The sequence below is a fragment of the Pinus tabuliformis genome, chromosome 4_1 (genome assembly GCF_031772625.1).
Source record: "Pinus tabuliformis cultivar Carrire ecotype Pingquan chromosome 4_1, CPIR1, whole genome shotgun sequence".
NCBI lineage: Eukaryota > Viridiplantae > Streptophyta > Pinopsida > Pinales > Pinaceae > Pinus > Pinus tabuliformis.
Genome location: NC_142303.1, coordinates 558,548,609 through 558,564,516, shown reverse-complemented (window position 1 = coordinate 558,564,516; position 15,908 = coordinate 558,548,609).

Genomic DNA, 15,908 nt, shown 5'->3' with positions numbered 1-15,908 from the left:
GGTACATGAAAAATCTAGGAAAATAACATTGGATGGCAGTGAAGTGGATTCTCAGGTATTTGAGAGGTACCACAAATCAAGCATTATGCTTTGGTGGTTCAAACATTGCTCTATAGGGATATGTTGATGCAGATATGGCAGGTGATAGAGATAATAGGAGGAGCACTACAAGATATGTATTTACTATAGGTGGAACAACTGTCAGTTGGGTTTCAAAAATCTAAAGTGTTGTTGCACTTTCAACAATAGAAGCAGAGTATGTTGCTGCTACAGAGGCTAGTAAAGAAATGATTTGGTTACAAAGGTTTTTGGATGAATTGGGTAAGAAGGAGGAGTTGGGCAGGTTATACAGTGACAGCGAAAGTTCCATACATATTTCAAATAACTCTGCATTTCATTCCAAGACTAAGCATATACAACTCAAGTACCATTTCATACGGTCAGCGTTGGAAGATGGACAGTTGAAGCTGGAAAGATACACACTAGCCAGAATCTTGCAGATGTGTTAACAAAAGTTGTAACCAGGGAGAAACTGAGAATCTGCTCAGTTTCAATTTGTCTTCAAGTATGATGAAGAAGATGAGAAACAGCCAGGTCCAAAGTGGAGTCATTGTCTAGCAAATGAAGCAAGTGGAGTCATTGTCTAGCAAATGAAGCAGTGGTGGAGTTGCTATAATCAGTCTCCAAGTGGGATATTGTTGGGTGTGGAGCCTGATTATCTTCTGTATTCAAAGGTTTGAGCTGGATGTATAACCTAGGAAGACTATACACCCCTCCATGCAGGGGGGTGTGGGGGGGACTTGTCCCCCATGCGGGGGTTCAGGGGCAGTGCCCCCGAAGTTAAAAATAGATGTAAAATTGCCTTGTAAAAGTCTAGTAATTTCTAGTCAATATGGGCCCTTCATTAGGCGGATGATCTGGCGGTACAAGTTATATTTAGTTTATGGTTTTTTTCCCTAGAAGGCAACCCCTCACTATATATGAGGGAATTGTATTGCATCTATGTATATCTGTATTCTGAGTGAGGAAGAGAGAGGAGATTGAGAGCGAAGAGGGTGTTACAGCGGATCTGTTGTAGGTTGTATCTCTTCAGTTTGCTGGATAATATAAAAGGAAGGATTGGTTGTTTCTCTGTGGACGTAGCCCGAACTGGGTGAACCACATATATCTGTGTCTCTCTTGTTTTATGCATTTTCTGTGTTTATATTTCTACAATATTTTATGTGTTCCATTGCTTTGTAATATATAATTTTATAACATGAACAATGTGTATATCAAGGCATCTAAGGATCTGACGCAGACCTGGACCAAGCTTCCTTTCATCACAATTGATGATGCCATCTTCTCTGTGCTCAAATATTGGCCTCCCGAGTGGCATGCCTCGGATCTAACACAGTAGGACAGAACATCGGCACAAAAGTAGAAGGACGCAACCAAGTTGTGCATCACCCAGCTGGCCTAGCAAGAACACAACGAATAGTTGGCCGCGAAGGTAGGGGCTACCCGTGAGGTAGCGAAGGCAACCGGAGAATAGGCAAAGGCCACCAAAAAAGAAACAATAGCATAGGCAATAGGGGCCACCACGATGCAGGAGGAAGGGGTCCTGAACTTGGCCACATGACAAGGATCAGAAGACACAGCCGAAGGCGTGGACCCGAGCAAAACCTCTACATAACTGAAACAACCACATGGTATGGAAAGATCAGGCCCACGAAAGAAGACCACAGCTTCCAAACTGGACATTGAACCAATTACATTGACAGAGGGTGACCTCTACAACATCGGTGACACAGTTCGTGAGGTCACTAGGGAAGCGCTCCAGGAAGCTATGATGGAGCAACAAAATGTGTTGGGGACCCTCAGGGCACAGTTGCAGGAACTTCAGGTGTGGCCCCCACAAGAAGGAATAGTAGCCACCTACAGTGTCACAGGTACAACATCAGTGGAGCAGCTGCTGCGCGCAAAAATGGCCAACACCATAGTGATGCCGGAAGGAGGGTTAGTAGTGGATAGCGAGGAGGACAGAGCTGCGGTGGGCAATATCACAGGACTTGGCCTAAACTTTGCTGCCCTTCCACGGGACACATTATACCAGTTGCAGGATGGTATAACAACAGAGCTATGCGCTCAGGAAGGTCGCGTGATCTAGGTATTGAGTGAGTAGAAGATCAACATCGAACAACTTAGCCTACAACATGACGAGCTAGTGTCACAGAATTGGTAGATCTCACAAGCAGTGGATGAAGCATGTCGACACATTCCAGAATTATCCATCGCCGCAGACCTACCAATCGAGATGCAAATCCACTGTCTGGCAAGTGGAGTCTAAAGCGTGCGCAAGGAAACAACATGAGTGTAGCTCGAGCTATACCTCCAGATTGTTGAGCTTCAAATGAAGGCGCAACCTTCCACTCCTCTGGAAGTGAAAGAACAGCGCGTTAGCACGATTCAGACAGGATTGGAAGAAATTAGAAGAGCGGTGCAGGACTGCAATGGTATGTTGGACCAAGCATTTGACATCCTCACATCCTTACAAGATGACCCAAACATACAGCACCTGGAAACAAAGACGCGCGAACTACAGAAGTAGTATGATAGTGTCAGGGGAATAGCACAGACAGTTGTCCTCACGCAATGGCTGGGTAAGATGCAATAGGCAAGGGCACTGAAGGAGTAGGTGGATGTTGCAAGACAGAAAGAGGCCCTTCTCAAAGTAAGCGTCCAGCCTTGGATTGATGAGGCCTTCACCATTACGACTAAGATTGAGGGCAAGCTTATGCAGATGTAGGGACTATATGCACTAAGACAGATATTGAAGTCTCACAAAGAAGTAATAGAAGAGCGTATGCAGCAGGGCCAACAAACAGTAAAACAGTGCGTCGCGGACCTTCGGGCAGTACGGGAACAGTTGGAGGGGCTCCATGCCAAGATCGCTGCATGAGCAGAGTGACTTGAGACGAGTCATGATGATTGTGTTGGGGGCTTGTTGGGCATAGAATGCCTCCACAACATGTTTTGGGGCTCAAAGCCCAGGTTTTGGTCAAAGGTTTTGTAAGACTCCGCGAATTGCGGGCGTGGGGTGCGAAGTATAGGATGAGTCATAGGGATGTTTGCCCTAAAATATTGTAATGTAATGTAAATTCATGTCAGCCTACCCATGGTTCGCGAACCATGGGAGTGTATAAATAGAGCGAGGCTCTAAGTGTAAAGATAACGAATTAGAGAGAAGAATAGGAATGGTTCAAGCATAGAAGAAGAGTCTAAGTGTATTGGGTCATAGTAGTAGGAAGAGGCTCTACAGCTGAGTGCGTAGAGGCCTAGTAGAATTCGCAGCTGAGTGCATGGACCCCTACAGCTGAGTGCGCAGGGCGGTGTCGAGTCTGTAATCGGGATTGAAGATTAATAAAGATAAGGTTGATTCTAAACACTGTGTATCTGGGTTTTCTCTTACTTTTATGCATTTATATTGCTTGATTATTGCACGCACTTATATGAATGTTGAATGATAAATAAGAATAGTAGGCTCACACAGATAAGTTAAGTACTATAATAATAATGCAGTAAGTATAAGGAATCAGGGTAATAATTTCTTCATGCTACAAACAGAGCTACGCGAAGGCAGCTTCACGGTTGCAAGGGATAGATAGCTGTGTGAAGTACCAGGTGCAAATGGTCGAACAACGAGCCTCCCAAAAATCATCAAGACATCCATAAGGTGTGGAAACCTAGTTCTAGCACCCTCCCATACTACATCGGGTAAGACCTCAGTCCACGCACCGCGGACTGTTGCCGAAAGGGCAAGTAGTATCAGGATTTGTTTGGCTAAATCACCTCTGAACTTGGGTCAGGCCCCAACAAGCCAACAACAGAACCCAAATCCTTCTGGACCCACAATTGTAGATATAACCTCTGATCAACCTTCTGCTGATCAACCATCCACCTCAATTCCACTTGAAAATCCACACAAGGAGATCCCCAATAAAGAAAAAGAAAACAATCCTACTCAAATTCCTACTACTAAAACTCAAAACCTTCAAACAGAAAAAGCCTCTTTTCCTTTCAATTTGGGAGCAGAGATAACAAAGCTAAAGATTCCAGTCCCTTTAATAGAACTAATCAAGAATGAACCTTACAAATCACAGATAAACAAGACCTTAAACATTGGTGAAAATGAGGATTTAGTTAAATTGTTTGATGATAAACCAGAACTCATATTTGGTCCAGATGTTAATGGCAATCCATTAGAAGGAGGAGTTCCACCTTTTTACATATGCCTTAGTATCCATGACAAGATTCTAAACAATGCAATGTTGGATTCTAGGGCCTCTCACAATTTAATGCCTAAATCAGTAATGGAGAAATTGAACCTATACATTACAAGGCCTTACAAAGACTTATTCTCATTTGACTCTACTCAAGTAAAGTGTCTAGGATTGATCAAAGACCTTTGTGTTACTTTAGTCCAATATCTTGCCAAAAGCATCCTAATGGACATTGTAGTTGTTGACATCCCACCAAAGTATGGCATGTTGTTATCCAAATCATGGGGAGCCAAACTTCCGGGATCTCTACAACTAGATATGTCATATGCAACGATTTCTTTTTTTGGAAAACCTAAGAAACTGTACCGAGAAACCTTAATGAAATATATGGTAAGTAGCCAGGATCAGCCTCAAACATTTCCCATCTACTCCATACACTTAGACATCGACTCATTTATCTTGTATATTGTTGATCAAACACAAGAAACACTTTTAGACAGTATTGATATAGAACCAAAAGAAATTGCAGTTTCCACACCAAATGAGACTAATTAGACTATAGAGCTATTCAATGAACAAGAAGGTCTAATTGTTGTGAATGACAAAAAGTTTGTTGCACCTGATAGTGAAAACTATGATCATGATATATTATGGCATTTAGAATTTGATGGATCAGTCAATAGGTTAGGAGCAGGAGCAGGAGTGTGGATATATAATTTGGAGAACAATTATTCAGAAGGCCATGCATATAGATTGAATTTTAAATGTACAAATAATATAGTTGAATATGAAGCATTAATTTTAGGTCTTAAGTTAGTTAGGAATCTAGGAGCTAAAAGAGTTTCTGTTATGGGAGACTCTGAACTAATTGTAAAATAGATTGATGTTGTATATATGACTAAAGACCCTAGATTAAGTTGCTATAGAGACACTATTGTAGAAATACTTAACACTTTCCTAGAAACAAAGCTTGCAGTCATCCCTAGAAAACATAACATGCAAGCCCATAGTTTAGCAATGTTTGCCAGCACTTGTAAATTACCCTTCCAACCTAACTATCAGTAAACTGCTGAAGTTAGGCACAGACCTGCAATTCCAGATAATTTGAAGAACTGGCAAATATTTTCTAATGATAAACATATAAATAACTTTTTACTTTCAGAAGAAGAGTTTGTAAATAATAATATAGATACTGATACATCCATAGATTCCGACACTAAGGATAATATAGAAATAAATGAGATAGAAGATGATAAAATAGATAGACTTAACCCAACTAAATTTACCAAATCAAATGTAGATAACTTAGAGCTAATGGAGATTGATGAAATGATCAATGAAGAAACTGAAGTAATTAATCTCAAGGATAACTTCTTACCAAAGGGATTAACCCCTTTGGAAGATTTATTTGATTCAAATGATGTTCCTAGGAAACCTAAAATGGAACCATTAAGATCTGATATAGAGGAATGTAATATAGGCACTGATGAAAATCCTAAATTGATAAAACTTTCAAAACCATTACCTCTGACTGAAAAAGTGAAATACATTGAGTTGTTGAAAGAATTTAGGGATGTTTTTTCTTGGAGTTACGAGGACCTTAAATCCTATGACACCAACATCTTCCAACACACAAGTCCTATAAAATAAAATCAAAAGTCTTTCAAACAAAAACTAAGAAGGATCAATCCTGTCTTATTACCTGTGATTGAAAAATAAATTTAGAGGATGTATGATGCTAAAATAATTGCACCAATCATATTTTCTGATTCGGTCTCAAACTTGGTGCCAACTAGAAAGAAAACTGGTGAGATCAGACTCTGTGTGGATCTCAGCAACCTTAACAAAGTATCACTTAAATACAATTACCTTCTCCAAAAATAGATCACATTTTACAGAGAGTAGTTGGATCAACCAGAATCTCATTATTGGATGGGTTTTCTGGTTATAATCAAATCTTAGTTCATCCTGATGATCAACCCAACGCTGCCTTTACTACTCCTTGGGGAACTTTTATGTATGTGAAAATGCCTTTTGGGCTAATGAATGCAGGAGCTACTTTCCAGAGGGCTATGGATATAGATTTCGCTAAAGAAATTCATGATTTCCTTGTGATATATCTAGATGATATTACTATTTTCTCAAAGTCTCGCAATCAACATTTAGATCATCTAAGGCAAGTTTTTATTAAATGCAAGAAGTTTGGAATCTCCTTAAACCCCAAAAAGTGATTGTTTGGGTTAGAGGAAGGAAAGTTGTTAGGTCACATAATTTTGAAAGATGGTATAAGAATAGACCCTGCAAGAATAGAAGCCATCTTACAAATAAGATACCCTAGGAACATTAGAGAATTACAAGCTTTCTTAGGAAAAATCAATTTTCTTAGAAGATTTATATCTAACCTAGCATAATTAATTAGATCACTAAACAATATGCTAAAAAAGGACTCCACCATAAAATGGACTGTTGAGGCTAAGAAATCCTTTGAAAACATTAAACTAGCCTTAACTAAAACACCTGTACTAATCAGTCCCAAATTTGATAGAGATTTCATTTTGTTTTCCTTTGCTTTAGAGCACACAATAGTTGCAGTCCTATTACAGAAAAATTACCAGGGCTATGAACAACCCATTGCTTTCTTTAGCAAAGCCTTGAGAGATGCCCCCTTGAAATACAATATAATGGAAAAACAAGCTTTGTCTTTTGTCAAAGCCATTAAAGATTTTAGGGTATACATCTTATATTCTCACATAGTAGCCTACGTTCCTAATTTAGTAGTAAAAGACATCCTAACTCAGGATGGTCCTGATGGAAAGAGGGGAAAGTGGATTGCTACTATCTTAGAGTATGATATAGAAATTAAACCTACAAAGTTAATCAAGGGCCAAGGTTTAGCCAAGCTCATGGCTGAATTGAACTGTCAGGCCTTGGATATAAACTTTATTGTAGCAATAGATAATGAAGAGGAGATGGTGACTCCACTAATCAGCCAGGCCTTTCTTGAATCACCATGGTATGTTGATATTATTTATGTTTTACTAAATTTACAAGCTCCTCCTAAATTATCTAGGACTAAAAGCAAGTTTTTAAAGATGAAATCCTTAAGATTTTGTATATTAGACAATGTTTTGTTTTGGAGAGATCATGAAGGTATTCTTCTCAATTTCTTATTAAAAGAAGAAGCTGACAAATTTTTACAAGAGTTTCATGCAGGTGACTATGGAGGACACCTTTACTGGAAGACTACTGCAGATAAAATCCTTAGAGCTAGTTTCTACTAGCCTACCTTGTTTGTTGATGTCAAAAAATATGTGACCTCCTGTCACAAATGTCAAATTTTTGAGGGAAAGAAAAAGCTCTTACCATTACCCCTCAAGCCATTCTCTGCTGAAATACCTTTTCAACAATGGGGTCTAGACTTCATTGGTGAAGTTCACCCACCCTTCTCTGCCCAACACAAATGGATCCTTATAGCCACAGACTACTTTACAAAATGGATAAAGGTCATACCTTCAAGGCAAGCCACAGATACTATTATCATAACCTTCCTTGAAACCAATATTCTATCAAGATTTAGATGTCCAAATAAGCTCATTACTGATAATGCAACAGCCTTTAAATCCAAAAGAATGATAGATTTATGCAATAAATACCATATCACCCTTGGCCATTCCACAACATTTTACCCTCAAGGTAATGGATTGGTAGAATCTTCAAACAAAATCCTAGTAAATATCATCAAGAAGTTACTAGAGGACAATAAGAAAACTTGGAATAAAAATCTAGTCAATGCCTTATGGGTAGACAGATTGAGTACTAAGAAATCAATTGATTCTTCTCCCTATCAACTAGTCTATGGAATGGAAGTTGACTTTCCATCCTCTTTGGGAGTACCAGTAATGAAGATACTTCAAGAAATATAGGTTGAACCAAATAGTATCCAAAGAAGAATCAACCAAACTATACAGCTACAACAAACAATAGAAGAGGTCTATGTCAGGTCTCAAGTTGTGTAAGAAAACATTAAGAAGATATTTGATAAGAGAACCAAGGTTGAAGATTTGTACATTGGTAACAAAGTGCATAAGTGGGACTCAAGGAGGGAAATCTGATTTCCTATGGAAAGGTCCCTATGTCATTTATGCTTATAGAGGAAGTAATGCTTTCTTCTTGAGATAAATTGATGGTAAATATGCAGAAGGTGGGCCAGTGAATGGTCAAATGCTAAAACATTACTTTGAACCTAATTACTAATTTTCATTTGTAAATATTCTATTTTCAAAAGTCTAGTTTGGTTTGGATATTGACCTTTCAAGTTGAAGCTCGAAGAGAAGGCCCTAAGCTTTAAAAGATTCACTATCATAAGTATCAATAATGCAGATTCATAGAGGACACTTTGCAAGGCAACATCAACAACAATTCAAAGGCTATTGATCTCTAAAGTTCTTGACATTTCACAAGGAAATTCGATTCCCAAGTGGAGCCACTGTTAGGTTCCTATACCAATAGGAGTCATAATTTTGAATGACTAAGGTTAAGCCTTGTAATATTGTACATACCTTTGCCTTCTGCAAATGTTTTCCATATTATAAAAATTAAAAAATGTAAAGAGGGTATGTCCTAAAAGAAAAATCAAAGAACAAAAGAATAAGAGAAGGTCAAGAAAATGAAATTATATGAACCCCAAAAACAAAAAGACCATGAAAGTGTGCAAGTCTAAATGCTACTACTATTTACTTTTATGCATAATAATGATTGTGTGAAAATTGTTATTCATGCCACAATCCATGGTAATCAAACTATTTAATCTTGGTTATTTCATGATTTGAATTTTATGTTTATAGATTAGAGAATAAAATCTGACTAAACAGTTTAATCTTGGCAGATCATAGTTAGGTATAAAAAATAAAAGGAGCTCATAAGCTTAATCTGAGCCCTCGGATGATATAAGGTTAGAATTAGATAGATTACTTTCCAAAAGAAAAATATATGAATAGGGGTTTGCTAGCCTAAATGCACCCAAAGAAATGAAGAAAATATGTTAGAAATAAGAAATGGGTAGGTAGAAGAAATGATTTTGAACTACAAAGTTAATTGGATCAAAACACATGCATCATGCTTAGTTACATATTTCAACATGTATGGTCAATTATGGAAACAAAGGCAATGGTTTACAATTTCATGTGATTAACTCCCCCTCATTCACTTTTCCCCTTTACTTACTAATTTCCTATGTACAGGTATGTTCTAAGTACTTTTAATCCTACAAGTCAAAGAGGCTCAGAGAATTTCTCTAACTTTTGGAGGGACCTGACCCTCGACTTAATGACTTATGGACACAAGTGATAGAATCCCCTTCATAAAATCATTCCCCCTTCATAAAATCCATTCCCCTTCATCACCCTAAGAAAACCCCTTTTCCTAAGGTTTAAACACCATTTACCTAAGAAAATTAATACCCCCCATGTAAATCCCTTTTCGCTCAAAAACACACAAAAAGCGTTTATCCTAAGTATAAAGCATAATCGAAAATATTACTCTTTACCTTTTTACTTAGGAAAACCCCTTCCTCACATGGCTCATTTCATATTAATTATTAATTTTATTATATAAATCCTGATATAACCCTTTTCCCATATATAAACTAAATCCCTAATTAAATACCCCAATCCTTAGTTTTAATAAAAACTATATGAATTACCCATACCCCAATACAATTTTACTTAATTTACCTAATCCTGGTAAACCTAAGTTAATCCCATCATTAACCTCGCCCAATTCCCTAATCCCATGATTAAGCCCTGCTCGATTTCTTATCCTAGGATTAATTCCTAAACTAATCCAAAACCGCTATGATTAAAACCCCTGGCCTCCCCCCCCCCCCAACTCCTATTCATTTCCTTCGCGCATCTTCTCCACCCGACTACCATTAGATCACAATCGCCCAAATCTAACGGACCACAGCCATATCGGTCGAGCCCGATAGCCTACCTTTACCTGCCCGATAAGGCGGTTTTCCCCGACCCCCCGATGGCTATGTGTCAAGCTCCGGCATACATCGGGTGACCCCTCCTAAAAACCACCCACGCCACAAAAGTGGTGTGACAACCCCTAAAACTGCCTCCCCATTGATCCAATAAACCGCCTATCCTCCGTAAATATGAATTTCACGCCATATTCAAAAGTTGCCCGTTAAAGACTTTAAACCTTGAAAACCCGTGTTTTCAAGCCTTTCACCCGTCTTACAGTTTAAACTCGTAAAATCCTTCACCGCCACCCTTAACCTCTGTGACGCATTTCCACCTCCATTCACGTCCAAAACACTGCCATGACCCCTTTCCCAGGAATCCCTGTGCAAATAAAGCTATCAAGTGCCCTTCGAGCAGCCTTTGTTTTCTTAATTATTGTTGAATTTTGCAGATAATTAGTTGAAGGACAAAGCTTGGATAAACCGTTCTGATACTAGTCGCAGAACCTGTTTACTCCAAGACTCGACTAGAAACCTGTTAAAAGTCGATATTCAGATGAAGAAGACCATTATACGAGGAATAGAAGATGAAGATAGTCACACACAAAGCCGAGAAGAAAATGCTTATACAGAGACATGGATAGTCAAAATAGAGGAACTAGACTAGAGATGCAGTTAGAAGACATATAAATAAAACATACAAAGACTTGATCAAATATCCACTTCCCAATGCTGATACACATAAAAAAAAATAAAAATTTACTGTTGAAACACACAGTAAAAGGGTTAAATTGTACAGTAAAAGGGAAAACATAATGAAGGATAAAGACAGGTTATCAGAGTGAAGGAGTATCAATGACAGAGAGTATAAGATGAAAGCGATAATTAAATAAAGCCTCCATCATGATGATTCAAACAGAAAAGAGCATAAAGAGTTAAAAATAAACCATAACAGCCATCAATACCACAATAAATGGGACAACATGAAAGCAGTTCAATAGCTGCCTCTATCTTCCTACGAGAAGATATTTATATTTCCTAGATTAAATCTCAAGTCAGTTTGAGATATTTGTAATAAAACCTTAGTATAAATACTTCACAATTCGAAGTATGTAGTGTGGATTCTTAAACATTTCTATAGATTTCTTGATCGAAAGACTGTAAAGCCATTGGAGCATTGACTGAGCCAGCAAGCTGGATCGATGAATAAAGACCAGATATTTCAAAGGATTCATGTGCAGAGTGAAGTGTAGACAAGTATTTTCTCACGTTGTTGTTATCTCTTAAAGTTTTTTCTGTATTGTTTATCTAAATCTGAATGCCATAACTAGAGTATTGTATCAGAATTTGTTTAATTACTCTGTTATAATAGTTGGCAAATACATGTTTTCTACTGATAATCTAAATTAAGGAATTCTTAATTTCTCCTTAGTTTAGGTTATTTCTTTGTGATCTATAACAAAGGATTCTTAATTGCCCTTTGTTTCTGATTACTCTTTGTTACTCATTTCAATCTCGGTCTGAGAATCCTTAATTGCTCTCTCACCCAGTTTAAAAGCTTTTCCATCCCTCTGTCCTAAAGACCTGCACTCTACTCTTCTATCTTGCCCTTTGAACATTCCCTTTAATGAGTTGATCCAGTCATGCTGCTCTTTTCTTGACTCCATACGCCTGATGGTCTAGAGACATGATTCTATCCATTTGTTTAAAGAACCTCACCACCCAAAATTCAATACAAATGAAAAACCCCCGCTGAGCACTAAGAACTAGCCTAAAATCCCATCAAACAAAGCTAAATCATATAGAGAGAGCCCTCTCTGGACTTAGGTTGGCTAGAGCCTATGCCCAAAAGTTGGTTTATGGTTACCTCGGTCATTTTATTTCTTCTAATAACTTCTAGAGAAAATTATGAGTGATAACACAAGACACATCTTATGCATCTCACATCAGCCTGTATGTAGATAGAGAAAATATTCTAGTAAGCCCTTTGACAAGTAAATGACCACCAGAACCGCCCTAAAGTATTTCAACGTTGATCGATGTTATCATAAAATGATTTTAGTCAAATTTTGATAGATAGTATTGTATTTGTTCCTAACCAAAAACCCAGAAACAAGAATACAAAATTTCAGTCATTCTTTAACTACTTACTGCAAAAAAATCTTGTAACCACATTTTAGAATTTCTCCCAAGAAGCCAAGCTTTCTCCACATCATTTTCAAGTAATATTCACTCATGAACTTGGAGACAATGGTTGTAGGCCTTTGCATCCAAGGAAATAATGAGTATATTGATCAGTAATTCCTGTGTCCCTTCACCTACAAGGAAGATCTCAAGGAATAGATCAGTCATGGTATTCGACTCAACCCACACCCAATTCAAAGTCATCATTATTACTGTCCTATTTAAGTTCACAACTTCCAGCAAAACAAAATATAATTCATCTTGAGGGGTAGCGGTGTTGGAATAAGGAATTATTGGGGGGTTGAATCAATAATAGTGATATTCTTAATTCCTTTTCCTAAGTATGCTTTCAGTCTTTTTTTTCTTTTACTTATGAGATAATTTATTCATAAAGAAAGTAAGCAACAAGTTTTAAGCATTCATAGGTTCATACAACTAATCACATGAGCAACATACACATTTTGACACTGGTGTTTTCATGTGGAAACCTAGAGGGAAAAACCACATTTTTTTTTGTTTATGATGTAATTTAAGCACCTAATTAATTACATCATTTTTTTGTAAACAATCACTCATAGGAGGCACTGACCCCCTTAGGTTAGCAAACCCCCACTTTCCGTGAGGAACGAACCTCTTCTGAATGCAGACCCCGACCTGCCCTCGCCAATGTTCTACTATTTCATACAATTTTTAAAATGAAAACAAATGCATATACATTTACGGAAAATACCAATCAAGTTGGTTGTAAAATCAACTTCTGCTCTCGGTCCACTATTGTTCCACAGACTCACCTTGGTCTCATACAACTGCTCTTTGCCCGCTGCTCATAACAACATATCCTCAGCACTTTTCCTTCTCTTGCTCAAGCTCCCTGCTACACACTCTTCAGCTCTACTCTCATTGTTCTTCTCACATCACTCACACTTCTCTTTCTTCTTAACTATGCTCTCGTTGTTCTTCTCACAACTCTCACACTTCTCTCACTACTCAGCTCTTCCCTTGTTCTTCTTCTCACAACACTCACACTTTTCTCGCTACTCAACTCATCAACAGTACACTCTATTCCCCCCCATTTCTTGATGGAAATCAATGGTTTTGATCCTCTAATGCACACTGCACAATTATGTCTCTGCTTCATGTGTCCATACTACCTAAGTGTACCTTAGTATGGCTCCTCCTGTTGCTGTTGCGTCTACTAGTTGAGATTTGACATGGAATTAAACATTAAGATAGGTTGTTGAGTTATTCACTGACTCACTATGTAATCCTCCATAATGAGAATTTAATCTCAGGTGGCTTTCACACTCTACCATGACTCCCATGCTTATTCATTTCCCCACAACGCTTGAAAACACTCCGTAATGGCCACTTTGTTCCTCATTTAAATCTATCAGTCATGCATGTGAAGCAACCATATGGTTTCTCCATTTATTTAGTTATTCTCTCTGAATTTTTGTCCTCATTTCCTTATCTCAATGCTTTCTACAGATGTAGCTAACTCCATAAACCAACTCTGCCAATCTTCATTTAATATTCAACTGCTAACCCATTCATCTATTTAACTCACTCTAATGTTTCATCGGAGCCCCAACATATCATAACTAAAAAAAAATGAAATGTTACGATATTAGACAACTCTGGTATCCTTATCCCCCTTGGTGCTTAGCTCCATGAGCGCTTACTAGTGGGCGCCAGTATTGCAGCAAGAATTCTGCAACTCCTGGGCTACCAACTTTACTTTTATCAACCCGGTAGTTCGTAACAAACTTGGAAGCGTCGGTGCTATATGCACAAGTACTAGTTCTCACTACAGGTTGTCACTTGGTCAGTCAGTGCAAGATCACTAGGAGCTCAAGCCAACTTCTATAGATTTCAGAAGAAGCTCTATGTGTGATGAAAGAAAAGAAAGATTACTCTACAGATGCTATTCTAACTGCAGAAAGGAGAAAGACTAGAATGTAAAGCAAAACCTAGTAAACCCTAATTAACAAGCTAATTCTACTTTTGCCAAAAACACTATGAAAACCATGAAAGAAATTCCATTACCTACTCAAGGAAGTAAACAACATCTAACCATGCTATTTCTGGAAGTAAATAAGCAAAAAACATATTTTTGGATTTTTATGTGTTTTTATGTGAATTTAACATGCATCTAATTTATTGTGTGTGAGTGTGGCAGCGAACATGTGGCATTAGAGGGCAGTTTTGGAGCTTGGGAGGATGTAGGATGGTGTGGATGGGTCCTAGGAGGTCTTAGGTGGCCTTTTGGAGGCTTTTCCCACACTTGGCCTTCAAAAGAAATCCTACAAGAAAAACTACAGGAGGACACATGAAAACTACAGGAGGAAAACAGGGAAACTACAGGAGGCCTACAAGAGGAGGCCGACAGCAATTTTTTCTGTTTTGATGGTGTGAGAGTGGGTAGAAAAGGTGGATTAAGGTTGGAATGAGGTGTTGGGGTGCCTAAGGTCTACCATGAATCACCAAGAGAGAGAAAGATGATTGGGTTTGCTCAAGGAGAGGGGAAGAAGTTCTATGAAAAATGAAGGAAACTAGGGTAGAATTGAGGTGAGCTTTGGGAGACCTATAGGGCATGGATCAGATGGAGGGTGTGGTTGCTGGTAAGTTGGCCTACTATTAGAAGAGATCTGCTATATAGAAACTGACAGTCAACCAAGAAAATCAAGCAACCAATGAAATGAGTGCATCCTAGGAAAAATAGAGTTTTGCATTAAAATGGCCTCAACTATGACATGTAGAAGGAAATTATGTAAGAAAGGAAAGCATGCAAAAGGACTATTCCAAATCAGAAAGTGAACATGATAAAGAAGATATAAAGCAAAGAAAAACTGGACTATCAACCTACTAGAGAGCTGCAAACACTAGAAGTCCTAGGAATGAGGAAAATCAATGTTTTTGGGGCAGCAAGAGAGTCTTTACCTCAAATCATGGTCCAAGAGGGAGGAAGAGAGGCCAAGACATTGTTTCTAGCCTTTTGAATCTTCTCTAATCACTGCTTAACCTGCTACATAAAGCACAAATGGAAGCAAGCTACTAAATCATCAAAAGCAACATATTCTTAACCATAAGAGAAATACATCTAACAGCAAACTAATCTACAAACTAAAGTAAAGAATACAAATAAAATTAAAGAGGAGCTTGGCTACTTTGATTGGGCCCTAACCCAAGAGCTTCAACCCTTTGAGGTAACTCAGTTCTAGCTCAAAAAGGATTCCATCTTCACTATCAAAAAATAGATAGATTACATAAAACTGTCATAAAATAGTAAGCTCAAAATTTTAGCAGAGTTTACACAAGCAAAAAAAAGTTGACCCTAGTGAGGCCCTAGGTCTCTCTACTTATACATTTGAATATACCAACATCTTCCTTAAAATCAGGGAGGCTTGGCTCTCAAAACTCGAGATAACTATCAATCATCTTCCACTTGCTCGACTGCCTTCTAGTGCATGATTCCGCTGCTTGTACTCCGAGTT